The sequence below is a fragment of the Dendropsophus ebraccatus genome, chromosome 4 (genome assembly GCF_027789765.1).
Source record: "Dendropsophus ebraccatus isolate aDenEbr1 chromosome 4, aDenEbr1.pat, whole genome shotgun sequence".
NCBI classification, from domain to species: domain Eukaryota; kingdom Metazoa; phylum Chordata; class Amphibia; order Anura; family Hylidae; genus Dendropsophus; species Dendropsophus ebraccatus.
In genome coordinates, this window is record NC_091457.1 from 124536999 (window position 1) to 124551249 (window position 14251).

Sequence of the window (14251 nt, forward strand, 5' to 3'; positions counted from 1 at the left end):
AGCTGAGATTTTTTTTTCAGCACATACAGCAAAACTACTGACCTGAGCTTTCCTTGGTGTAGATGACTGTACAAGACCTCTAAAGGGCACATGTTGTATGCGACATAGAGACATTAAAGTGGTTCTCTAGAATTAGAAAAACAAGGCTACTTTCTTCAAGAGACAACACAACTCTTGTCTCCAGTTCAGGTGCGGTTTGCAATTAAGCTCCATTCAGGGCCGTATTTGCCACTAGGCAACCGTGGTCCAGTGCCTAGGGCGGCACTGCCGCATCACAACACTTTTACTTTTTTTAACTCTCCATCCCCCACCAACGGCATACGGCAATGTTGAGAAAACAGCCTCGGGGGGGGGGGGGGGGGGGTGAGAGTAGCGGCTGGTCCAAGCACTACTTTCACCAACCTGACGCTTCTCAGTTAGTTGAATGTGGCCGGTGACTGCGCTTTCTGCACTGTCAAGGTCTAGAAGAGAGTAAACAAGGTAGCTCCCGGTCCCAGACAAAAGTAGTATTGCCTATCCACCCGGTATCTGGGGGGAAGGGGGGGAGCTGGGGGAAGGGGGGGAGCTGGGGGAGAGGGGCTTTACCAGGGGGTTTTGGAGCAAGAGTCCTGAACCTGCTGTGGAGCGCACTGCACTTAAGGGGGAAGTGCGGCGTTAGAAAATTATTCACTAAATAACAAACATTACAAAGTTATACAGCTGAAATGCTGTAATCCCAACTTATGCTACTTAATTACACACTGACAACTGTTTGTTTTTTATAAATGCGTGGGGGTAGGCCACAGCTTTTTTAATTTTCTTAAAACTATTTTAAACTTAAAAACATGTATTTGTGTAATGTGAGGATAGGACCTTGCACTGTCGCCTTTCTGGCGAGGACACCGGAATGCCAGGCCACCACTCCGGCGGTGGGCATGTCTTAGTTGTTCTGCCGCTGCCTCCCCGATGCTTCTCCTTCCTCCTCTGCAAGGTCCACCCCCAGCGCCAAGCTGTGACAACAGTATTAAAACAGTAAATAAACACATACAAACAAATAAACTTCTTCCACAGAAAAACATTAGGGAGGGTGGGTGGGAAAGCTGTTTAACCTCTGCCTGTCACGCTGGTGTGGTGTTCTGCCACTTCCTGCCAGTTACTTTTGTTAGCCTATTTCCACACACCCCCAGACCGCCCCCAACATGGACCGCCTTCTAGGTGCTTGCTATGCCCCTGTCCCCGTCAGTCACAGTCTCCGGCTGCTTAGCCAGCGCCAGTGACCCACAACAGTCTCTTCCGGATGCAACCGGGAATATAATAACCTTGTACGAGCAGAGTAAGGGTGGTGCTGCAATAGGCTGTTGGTGAAGCGTGCCGGATGATAAGATTAGTGGTGATAATAGAGTAGAGATGCTGGGTGGAATATACGAAGAATGAGTACTTGCGGTAAATAACTTGAGTTGATGAGGAAGTTGAGGACTGGAACGACACCCAGATAAGAGGATACTCTTGGCACTTGAAGCAGGCGGACAGCCAGCAACTGGAGCAGCAGAGCACAGACCACTCTCCTAACAGGGGAGAGAGACTGCAGGAAACACACCTATCCCCTCTGAGGTAGGGAACAGGAACTCAGGGCTAGAGGAAGTCACATGGCAACCCCTGGCCAAAGCTCGACGGCCATTGGGGTTACCATGGTAACAGGGCACGGTCACGTGATCACCAGCCTTTGCATAACCACTAAACAAAAATATGTGCACAAAGGAATATACAGGAAACCTGAGTATAACCATAGAACCTGAGAGTGGCAGGGGGAGACATGGCAAACAGTTGCAGTGGATATGCTTTCCAGAACAGGAATAGAGAGTCTGTTCTGGGACACTGCATATACATGGGACTGTGTATTGAGCAGAGGGAAGTGAGGTACATACATTGACTTTATACTGAGTAGAGGAGAGTGAGGTATATACTTGGGACTGTATACTGAGATAGGCAGGGGAGTGTGGAGTCTTGTTAGAGCACTTTAATTCAGGCCACAGCACCAGGGGCGGATTAACTTTACCATAGGCCCCGGGCTGTTCACAAAGCCTGGGCCCCCCCACCCCACTGCAACTATGGCGGCACAAGCCTTGCGTTAATAGTACAGAATAGATAATGTCATGATGTCCTGATTTGTGCAAAATTGCCATAAAAAACTGTGATTTTTGCAAATCATGGCGGAAGTGTAGCCAGGACACAGTACACCACTGAAAGTATAAGTCTTTTTGGGTGGTCATGGGCCCCCCAGGAGCTAAGGGCCCGGGGTGTCGCCCAAAACGCCCCTATTATGATCCACTACTGCACAGCACAGAGGGGACAGGTCAGAAGACAGGAGGACACTGTTATATCACAGTGATGCAACGTGTGGCAATATTATGTCCAGGGGGGACTGGGTGTGGTACTATTATCTCCTGGGGGCACTGGGTATAGTACTATTATCTCCTGGGGGCACTGCATGTGGTACTATTATCTCCTGGGGGCACTGGGTGTGGTACTATTATCTCCTGGGGGCACTGCATGTGGTACTATTATCTCCTGGGGGCACTGCGTGTTGTACTATTATCTCCTGGGGGCACTGGGTATAGTACTATTATCTCCTGGGGGCACTGGGTGTGGTACTATTATCTCCTGGGGGCACTGGGTATGGTACTATTATCTCCTGGGGGCACTGGGTGTGGTACTATTATCTCCTGGGGGCACTGGGTATAGTACTATTATCTCCTGGGGGCAGTGGGTGTGGTACTATTATCTCCTGGGGGCACTGCATGTGGTACTATTATCTCCTGGGGGCAGTGGGTGTGGTACTATTATCTCCTGGAGGCACTGTGTGTGGTACTATTATCTCCTGGGGGCACTGGGTGTGGTACTTTTATCTCCTGGGGGCACTGGCTGTGGCACTACCATCTCCTGGGGGCACTGTGTGTGGTACTACCATCTCCTAGGGGCACTGTGTATGGTACTATTATCTCCTTGGGGCACTGAGTGTGGTACTATTATCTCCTTGGGGCACTGAGTGTGGTACTATTATCTCCTGGGGGCACTGGGTATGGTACTATTATCTCCTGGGGGCTCTGCATGTGGTACTATTATCTCCTGGGGGCACTGGGAATGGTACTATTATCTCCTGGGGGTACTGGGTATGGTACTATTATCTCCTGGGGGCACTGGGTATGGTACTATTATCTCCTGGGGGCACTGGGTATGGTACTATTATCTCCTGGGGGCACTGGGTGTGGTACTATTATATAGAGAGTAAGGGATCATCTGTGGATGGGAGACGTAATAATGTCAGTTTGGAATAAAAAAGAAAAAGAAAGAGAACAACTCAGATCAGAGAAGACATCACTTCTGATATACTATGTAGGCTAGAGGGGGTTATGTGCCCAGGCTGCATTTAAGTCCCAGATGTGTCCCTTAACCCGTCCCTTGCGGGGCCTGGCGCAGTGCATAGCATCCCTGCTTAACCCACTAGGGGCTAGAGTAAGCAGTAATTTACAGCATTGCTTCTCAATTCCAGTCCTCAGGCATCACTAACAGGTCATATTTTGAGGATATCCCATACAATGAACACCTGTGATAATACCTGATGCACTGACTATAATTATTTCACCTTTAAAATACAAAGGAAATCCTCAAAACATGACCTGTTGGTGAGGCCTGAGGACTGTAATTGAGAAGCACTGATCTACGGTATACAGATACTGAATACTGTAGAGGAGGGGAACACCTCCCTCAGGGTGAAAGAGCACCCATAAAGTACTTAAAGGCTGTTTCCCTTATTGCGTTTTTAACTTAAATGTAATGTGGGAACACAGTCCAACACTTACCCCTCCCTCCCCTAGGGGCGTCGGTTTTGGGCGTCAGCACAAATTCCAAATACAGGCCTGGCTCCATTCACTTCAATAGAACGGACTTGCAAAACTGCACCCAAACTGGAGACAACAGTGGTGCTGTCTCTGGAAGAAAGTGGCCATGTCTTTGTAGTGCTGGATAACCCCTTTAAAACAAATGCACCATCAGGTACATCACTTTTTATTTGCATTATCCTAGCAGCACGGTCCTTTTTCCAAAACGCCATCCAATTCCTGCACTGAACACTGTTCTCTTCTCATGCTCTGGCCGCTCTATGCACTAAAGGTGGGCCCGACGCCCCCCAGTGTGACGATAACCCCTCCCCTCTGTGATGTGCCTCCAATAGAATCAGCAGGGCAGCGTCACATCTTTAGTGCATAGAGTGGGCCAGTGCAGAAGAAGGGAACGGCACTGATCGCAGGGATCAGGCGGCATTTTGGAAAAAGGACAGGACTGCTCCACCAAGATCCCTGCACCTGCACTGATCATACATATACATTCACTTTAATAGTAGATCCTTTAGGGAATGTGTTGCCAGTAAGTGACCTATTGTTTAAATCTAATTTTTATATTAAACACATTTTTAGGATTTTTTTGCTAGTGTTTTTCTAATTTTCCACCCTGCATTTTTCAGGGTATCAGCCCATTAGGCTTAAAACAAAGCTCAGACTTTTTACACTAACTGTGATGACAAGGAGACTGCTGGAAATAATTTGTACAGAATGACAGTGAAAGGTGGCACCAGTAGATTAGGAAGTCAATAGCAGTTTAACTTTTCCGGCCCTGTAGAATGACCTTTGCACAGGTCATGGACCATGCCTACAAACATTTCTCATTCAAAGAACAGGGATTGGAGATATTTATTGAGTCTCCATAGGGCTTGCTGTTAATTAACAGCTCAGGCAAGAGGACAGCCCCCATACCAATATATTAAAAATAAAGTAAAGAATCGTAATCACATAATAGAATCAGTTAGTAAAAAAGAACAGGTTTCAGTATCTGGCTCTAATCTAAATGTAGATGACACATTCACTTTAAATCCTGAATGGCTGCGTTCACATCATGTTTTGCCAATATCTGGATACCAGTACTGGTTCACCAGTTGACCTTCCTTGAGCCACTTCATATAAGTACTAACACTGCACACCAGGAATACCCCAAAACACTGGCTGCTTTCATAATCTGACTCGTTTGCCTACCTATCACCATTTGGCTCTTGGCAAAGTGGTTCAGATTTTTGTGTTTGCAAGTTATTTCTACTTCCAATATATCTACATAAGAACTGACTGTTAACTTACTGCCTAATATATCCCACCCATTGACAGTAGCCTTTGTCACAATGTAGGTCTATTGACAATCACAGATATATTGTGTGAATGCAAAAACATTACATTCAATGCAATGAGGTGATTGCCATCTAGTGGTAAAAATACAGTATTGCAGTAACAGTAAAAATATAGTAACATGAGCATTAAAAAAATAGGAAGGAAACTGGGAGGACTACTATAGAAAATGATCATTGATGCTGCTAAGACCCTTCAGCTTTCATGAGGTTTTCATGTAATTTTCTAGAGAAAAAAATATCAAGGAAAGTCATAGGGGAAAATGAAGTTACAGCGAGTATGAAATCAGATTGACAAATGCTTGTGTATAGCCTCACCCAGCTATTAAAATCAACTAAACTAATTTACCTTTTATCCTGTTATCTGCATTTTAATAGATGGGGATATAATGTCTGGCTCCAGGTTTTCATAGGCCCATAACCAACCTTAACACTAGTTACATTTTCGTTTTGGCTTTTGCTTGTGTGTAGAGTTGTATTAGCTATAAGTTAAATGTTGCTTTTCCAGTCAAGCCCATTGGCCTGCTGGCATCTGCACTACTTTTAAGCTCTATCTGCATCCCCAAAATACCATGAAAACCACAGCCACCATTCTCCATAATATCCTGCAAGAGTGAGGTGCAGTAATGTTCTTGTGCCAGTGGTCTGCTGAGAGCACAAGATGCCGGCAACTAGTGTGAAATTATAATCCATACGGTGCATATTGAACAATCTGAGTAAGTCTGGAAGACAGGGCTGTAGTCAGATGGATTTTCATGAAGCAGTGCTGCACCCACTAGTGCATAGTTGTCAACATTTGATTTTTTTTTTTCCAGGAATACATCGGCTTACATGAGGAGGGGTGTGACCTTTTGGGAGTCTGGCTTGTCACTGGGTGGGTTTTTTTAGCAGATTTTTTTCACAATTTTGTCCCCGTTGTATGCAATGGGTATTCTTTCCCTCATAGGAAAACTCAGTCACATGTAGACAACTGCCGTTGGCCCCATTGACATGAATGAGTAAAGTGCATGTGGTATTTCACTGCACAGCCATTTTGCTGAGTGCGCCAATGTGCAGGGAAAAATAGAGAAAAATTACACTACATAATAATACAACACATACATAAATAGGAAAAAGTCCATTGACCCCGCAGATTTCAGGAGGACCAGTGGAATCTTAATGTGTATGATGACCTCCTGATGTGTATGGTGGCTCCAGAGGTTTATGATGACCTCCTAATGTGTATGATGGCCTCCTGATGTGCATGATGACCTCCCGATGTGTATGATGCCCTCCTGAGGTTTATGATGGCCTCATGATGTACATGATGGCTTCCTGAGGTGTATAATGGCCTCCTGAGGTGTATGATAGTCTCCTGCTGTCTATGATGGCCTACTGTTTGTATGATGACCTCCTGATGTGTGTGATGGCCTTCTGATGTGTATGAATGGCCTTTGCATGTGTATGATGGCCTACTGAGGTGTATGATGGCTTCCTGATGTGTATGAATGGCCTCTGGATGTGTATGATGGCCTCATGATGTGTTTGATGGTCTCCTGAGGTGTATAATGACCTCCTGATGTGCATGATGGCCTTCTGATGTGCATGATGACCTCCTGATGTGTATGATGGCCTCCTGATGTGTATGATGGCCTCGTGATGTGTATGATGGCCTCGTGATGTGTATAATGACCTCCTGATGTGTTTTATGGTCTCCTGAGATGTATGATGACCTCCTGATGTGTTTGATGGCCTTTTGATGTGTATGATGGATTCCTGATGTGTATGATGGCCTCCTGAGGTGTATTATGGCCTCCTCATGTATATGATGGTCTCCTAAGGTGTATGATGACCTCTTAATGTGCATGATGGCCTCCCGATGTGTATGATGACCACCTAATGTGTGTCATGGCCTCCTGATGTGTATGATGGCCTCCAGAAGTGTATGATGACCTCCTGATGTGTATAATGACCTCCTGATGTGTATAATGACCTCCTGATGTGTATAATGGCCTCCTGATGTGTATGATGGCCTCCTGAGGTGAATAAAGGCCTCCTGATGTGTATTATGGCCTCCTGATGTGTGCAATGACGTCCTGATGTTGACTGAGTTTTTGGGAACTGGGAACTTCTTTACTTGTTCAGAGCACATGACCACTGAACATTTATTTACCCCTGTATCAGTACAGTCCTGCTGGTCTGTATGATGGTCTCCTGAGGTGTATGATGACCTCCTGATGTGTATGATGGCCTCCTGAGGTGTATGATGGCCTCTTGAGGTGTATTATGGCCCGAGGCCGCTTCCTGGTCAGAGCTGCCGCATGAGACGTGATGTCTCAAGGCAGCTCTGCCAATCAGCGGCCATAGCGGAGTCCCGCCTCGGCAGCTAAATGGCAGAGCTGCCTTGAGACGTCACGTCTCATGCGGCAGCTCTGACCAGGAAGCGGCCACGGGACAGGAGTACTGGAACGGGGGAGGTAAGTGACCTCCGGCTTCAATTTCCACCCCCTCCTCGGCGATCCTCAAAAATACCCCCCCGGCCCAGGGTACCCCTTTAAGGAAAACAAGTCTCAATTACCTTTGTCTTCAATTTGATATAATTTAGTCCCAGAGGACTATTAAATAAAATACAGTTAAGAAGGAAGATTTTTTTTTTCTAAATAATAACGTTATCGTATTAATGATTCATAATGATCCCAGCAGGAAATAATAGAAGACTCTGCATAGGAGTATATAATTCCTTAAAGCTCCACCATATGTAGGAACAATTAAGAGCTAAGAAAAGACAAATTGCATGCCGTTAATTGCTGTCGCCATCGGTTTCTCGTTGGCATCATCATCTTGTAAAGTAGAGGTGACTTAAGAGATTTATGAATAGAGCAGAGCAATCTCTTCGCTCATACGGCCACAGTGAATTAATGGGGTCATGTGCGCAGCGTCCTAAGATTGATACTCTCTGAATACAAAATCATTTATTGATCATTATATACTCTGGATTCAGAACACTATGGGGTTTAATAACTTAACTTTAAAAAAAAAGTTCTCTGCTTCACTGGCCCAAATTTAAAACTGTCTAATTCTTAGACGGGCAATCAGGCTGGCACGTTTGCAAATGTAAATCTGAGCCAGTAGTTTTCATATTAAAGGTTAACTATCACTTAAGTGCCACCACAGGATCCTATCTCAAAACTCCAGCAACTCTGTTTTTCTGCAGTCAGCAGTATACAGAATTTCCATAGACTTGTATTGCTTTAGACTTGCATTGCGAGTTCCATAGACTTGCATTGCTTTAGCGTCAGAGAACAGAGTTGCTGGAGTTTGAAGATAGGATCCTGCCATTTTGCGCTCAAAAGATGGTTATCCTTAAGGTTTTTCAGAATTCCTTATTACAAGTATTCAACACCTTTATGCTTTTGAATAGATTAAGGTGATGGGTACAGGCTTGTGGCACCACTGGGTCGTCACCAGCAGTTTTATTTGTATTCAATAGCCGTTTTCTCTTTGACTCAGTCTTTTATTCTGGAAGACTTTATATGCAGCACACCACATCAAAGGTCAAGGGTTTTTGTTTTTTTTTAAAGAATTCATGGTGATGTTTTTTCTTATTTACCATTTTACCTAAATATTATACCGTCATTTTTATTCTCACCACAAGACCTAAAACTAAGCTGTTTTGTCTGTGACAGTAAGAAGGCCGCTGTGTGAGGTCTGTAAAGGAGTTGCATCAGCTGAATTGTGGGCATCAGAAAGGTGGGGGGGTAAGGCAGAGGGAGATGTAGCAGGCCTAGGGCACAGGAACCATGGGCCCACTTCCAGAGCACTGCTACAGCACATCCCTCAATGCACCGATTCACCCAGCCCTTCTAATGAATACCCATCAGACGCTCTGCAGTAATGAGCACCAGAGTGACGTCACTGCAGAGCGACTTCTCAGTATTCATTACAAGGGGCGACCTATCAGGACAGATCGGTAGTCCCGTCCCCAGTGCACCAAACTGCCTTATTAGTATAATAAATAATCTACAAAGTACATAGAAGCTGAGGATCAAAGTAAGGAAACTACCTTCATCCTCAGTGCCCCCTGCACTGCTAACCTGCTTATATTTTTTTTAGAATCAATGGAGCCGCGTCACAGAGGGGGGGTTCCTCATACTGGTGACAGGTGGGCCCGCTTCCAGTACTTCAGGCCAGTACTAGCGCCAGTCTATTTATGTAAAAGTCTTAAAGCAATCTACCTGATGGTACATTATGCATTAGGGAGGTGACAGATTCGCTTCAACAAGACTTATCTATTTTCATAGCCGCTTAGGAACCACACTTTATGCTGCCAACAATGTTCATTTTATGAAAGCATCCAATGCTGATAAAATAATATTTTTTTTATATGTAGCAGAGCTGTATTTATTCTTTATCTTTATCATATAGGACTGTCTTGTTTCTGCATTGTAATAGCATTGCAGATCAGATATATTGTGATGAGTGGTACCAGAAAACAAACTCAGCTCCGCCTGCGTACTGTCCCCCACTACCTGGATCCTATTAGCAGTGGTATCACCGCAGTTTCCCATAATTCCACAATCCTTTCTCCGGTTCCAGTGAATGTTTGAGGTCTCTTATCTCATTAGCGCTTCAGATATACCCGGAGCCTCGTACAAATATGGCGTTTATCTGCAGTTCTTTTTATTTAGGGTTTGGTCCCTATGTGGCACTTTCTTCATCCTGTGAAAAATCCTGATGAAAATTATTGTTTGTTTTTTAGTTAGCAACATTTGCGGATAACATATGGTCTGGGAACACTCGGCAAATATGAGGCTTTTACTAGCAAACAGGAGTGACGGTAGGAAAGCAGATGCTGTCATGCAGAGCGTAGAGCATTTTCCTTCACTTTCTGCAAAGAGTATCTATCACTTCCCTGACATTCTCTATGCCTTGGAGAAGGAGAGGTGATATTAATTAGAGCTGACGAAACAATGCAACACTTCTTTTATTGTTCTGTTATAGGAAAGTAGTTGCTGTAACCCAGTCCCTGAATCCTGCTGTTATTAGTCTGGGCAGCCAGAATCTGATACATGCTGGGATAAATAGCGGCATACAAGAGCAGGCTTTGTAAGGCCAATGCCCTGGCAATGTTTTTTTTTAGCAAGGAGGGCATGGTTAAGGTCATGACTGTGACATAGGTGGTTATTGTTAATGTTTGCTCTTGTCCATGGCAGTCATCTTGCTTTAGCAAGGAGAAGAAGAAGGTAGGGACTGCATAAACAGGATAGGACAGTCATTTACAGTCAGATTAGGAAGTAGACCATTGATTATTACCTGGATAAAAAGAAATCACTACACAAATAATCAATGCACAATATTACGATAGTTGTGAATAAAAAAACAAAAAACAAAAGAAGAAGGCTTTGTAGAGGACAGAAGGAGTGTGGAGAAGAATGAAAGAAGCAGAAAAGTAATCAGTAAATGTGCCAGTTCACCAAGTAAATTTTCTTTTTTTACTACCTGGCTGGTGCCGGCACGGAGATCCCAGAGGTGCGGTGCATTTTTTTTTTTAACAGTGCCCGATTCCAGTCCTCGGTTCCCGGTTTCTTCATGTGCACTGGAGGCGGGCCCGGTGTCCCCAGTGTAATGATATCCTTCCCCTCGGTGAGATGCCTCCATTAGAATCAAGTATGGCCGCGTCATTGAGAGGATATCATTACACTGGGGATGCCGGGCCCACTTCCAGGACATAGACTGGGCCGGTGCACATGAAGAAACCAGCGACTATAACAGGAACTGGGTGACATTTTGAAAAATCAACTGCGCCACCAAAATCTCCGACCAGATAGTAAAATAAATAAATTTTTAAAAATCATTTAGCTAACTGGTACATTTTCTTTAATCTAAAAATCAGGAAGAGGGAAAAGAGGAACTGAAGAAAGTAGAAAAAAAGGAAATTTGGGCCTAGTACAGTGTAATCTGGACAACCCAAAATATATGTAAATTATGTTTCAGTAATTTTTCTACTACTAACACCATAATAACCCAGTATACCCAGTAAGAGGCTATAATAATTAGTAAGAGCCTAGAATGCCTAGAAAGTACTCACAGGCTTACTTCAGTCCTTCTGCTCTATAAAATGATGCAGATGGCTTAGGTAGCATTTTCATGGTGATGGATTCCCTTTAAAGGGGTACTCCAGCGGGGGGCTTTTTTTTCCTGGGACTGGGGAGGAGGTGGCTGAGGGAAACGACATCCACTCAGTGGCGGATTAAATGTACCCTGGGCCCCGGACTGTCCACCCCCCCCCCCCCGGTCAATCTGACCACATTATAATCCACTACCGCCCCCCCCCCCCCCCCCCCCAATGCTGTCCCCAATAAGCACTGCCTGCCTCCCCTCCCTGCTGGCCCTAATAAACATAATGTTTGGTCCCTTGCTGCACAGAGGATTTCAGGAGTGGAGGGGGCTGATCTTATAGGGGAGGTCACAGCAGCACAGAGGATGTCAGGAGAGGAGGGTGCTAATCCTATAGGAGATGGTCCCCCTCTCCCCCCTTATAGATGGTTCCCCTCTTCTCCCCTTATAGATGGTCCCCCTCTTCCCCCCTTATAGATGGTCCCCCTCTTCCCCCCTTATAGATGGTCCCCCTCTCCACCCCCCTTATAGCTGGTCCCCCTTCCCCTCCCCCCCCATCCTTATAGATGGTCCTCCTCTTGCCAGCAGATAACACAAAAAAAACCTCACCTGCCGTCCTTTCCCCCGTCGAGCCTCTCTCCTTCTGCAGCCTCCGGCTGATGTGCGGCTGCCAGGGGTGTCCTGCTCTATCCCCGGCAGCGCCCGCATCAGAGAGCTCCCCGTGCGCCGGAAGTCACAGCCACAGACGCACGGGGAGCTCTCTGATGTGCGCGCTGCCGGGGATAGGACAGGACACCCCCGGCAGCCATCAGCCGTGGCAGTGCAGTGGCGGATTATAATGTGGCCCCAGGCGGCCGCCCAAACCGCCCATATTATAATCCGACACTGCGTCCACTCACCTCCCAGGTTCCAGCGGTGGGTCCTGCATCGTGTCGCTCGGGTCCCCGGTTCCCGGCCGCTTCCAGGTGTCTGACGCTGGCCCGAGACGATACGTCTCAGGTCGCTCAGACAGACAGTGACAGAGGCGGGATCTGAGCGGACTTGAAACGGATCCCGCCTCCCAGCGATGAGGGACCCGCCGATGCAACCGGGGAGGTAAGTGAACGTCGTTTCCCTCAGCCACCTCCTCCCCGGTCCCATGAACCCCCCCCCCCTCGCTGGAGTACCCCTTTAAGAATACTTGGGAACTATTATTGGCTGCAGCCTAGTTTGGATGGCTCTCTGTTCTGTCATAGTTTTCAACTGTTCCTGCATCCTGAAGATGCAGATGTAGTTAAATGTTGTGCTTACCTGGGGAACTTCAGGGAGCATGCTCTCTGGACTATAAAGTTACTCCTCTGCGGGATTTTTTTCTTCTCCATTCCAGCCACTGAACAAGACCAGAGCTCTTGCCATTGACAAAATAGCTGACATTGCTGCTACCTGGTCGCTTTGGGTATTTTTATTTATTATGAAGTTTACAGCTACCGGACTGGACAGACTACAGCTGCCTGCGCTCATCCACTGTCCATGTAAGGCACTTGCTGGCAGGCACCAGATGTTGAACTCCATCCAGCAGATAGAGTTTGTATTCTTACAGAAGGATACAGTGTGATGTGAAAAACAAACCTGTGTTCCTGATTTCACAATGAAAGGATGCTCCTTTGCTTTGATTGTAATGTGTGCCTATATATATTATAGCCCTTAAGCCATTTGCATCTATGGGCATTGTCTTGATAACTTACCCACTGTACAAGAGTGGATAGGAGGAAAGATGAAAGGCAGTAACACACAATATGATCAGATCAGACTATATGCATGGTTTGGGTATACCCTTTTCCCATGGTCTGCATGGTATACAGAAAATTTTAGGATTCTTTTATTGAGACTCTGATTAAAAAAAATAAATGTTATAAAAGTGTTCACACCCTTTAACCCCTTTCCACTGCCGACTATTTGGGCCCTAATTTGTGTAGATGGGAATTTTTTATCGCTTTTTATCATTTTTTTTCTTCTTATAAATAATGTGACAAAAAATCTGCAACCCTTGTGGGTTTTTTTTTTTGTCTTTTCATTTAAGCCATTCACCGGGTGGGAATAATATTGTTATATTTTACTAGACCAGATAATTACGCACACTACAATATATAGTGGGAGAGATTTATCAAACATGGTGTAAAGCGAAACTGGCTCAGTTGCCCCTAGCAACCAATCAGATTCCACCTTTCATTATTCAAAGAGTCTGTGAGGAATGAAAGGTGGAATCTGATTGGTTGCTAGGGGCAACTGAGCCAGTTTCACTTCAAACCATGTTTGATAAATCTCCCCCAATTTGTCTATTGATCTACTTTTATATTTTCCTTTTTTTTACTGAGAAAGAGGAGTGATTTAAAGTTTTATTGAGGGAGGGTCTATGCTATATTTTTAAAAACTTTTTTTTTTCAATTTTTAATTCCCAAAGGAACTATTACATGAAATCAGTAGATTGGATACACTGTTCAATGCTATGCTATTGCAAAGCATTAATAAGTGTTATTGGCAATGTTCCCATAGAGTCATACTGCGGGTGTTCCAATTGGACAGTGATAGGAGTGCCGCGATTGTGGTGTTTAAGGGGTTAATGGCTGGTGGCAATGTGATCTTTGTGTCCTGTCATTAACAGTGAGGACCCGACACTCTCTATGAAGCAAGCTCAGCTCCTAACCTCGTTACATAGAGCTCCTGCACATTATGACGCTCATCATTACGAGCAAACAAACTGCTTTTCATGAAGCGCCAGTATGTAATTTTGTGGCAAGGGGTTAAAAGGGTTACTTCAGAAAAGAAAATGTTTTTAAATCAACTGGTGTCAGAAAGTTATATAGATTTGTAAATTACTTCTAGTTAAAAATCTCAAGTCTTCCCATACTTATCAGCTGCTGTATGTCCTGCAGGAAGTAGTGTTTTCTTTCCGGTCTGACATGGTGCTCT

General features: G+C 45.1%; 1 protein-coding gene across 13 annotated transcripts in view; it reads left to right on the plus strand.

Moving 5' to 3' along the window:
• Positions 1 to 14251, plus strand: part of CADPS (calcium dependent secretion activator) — a 372569-nt gene that overhangs the window by 166134 nt on the left and 192184 nt on the right. The window lies entirely within an intron of this gene.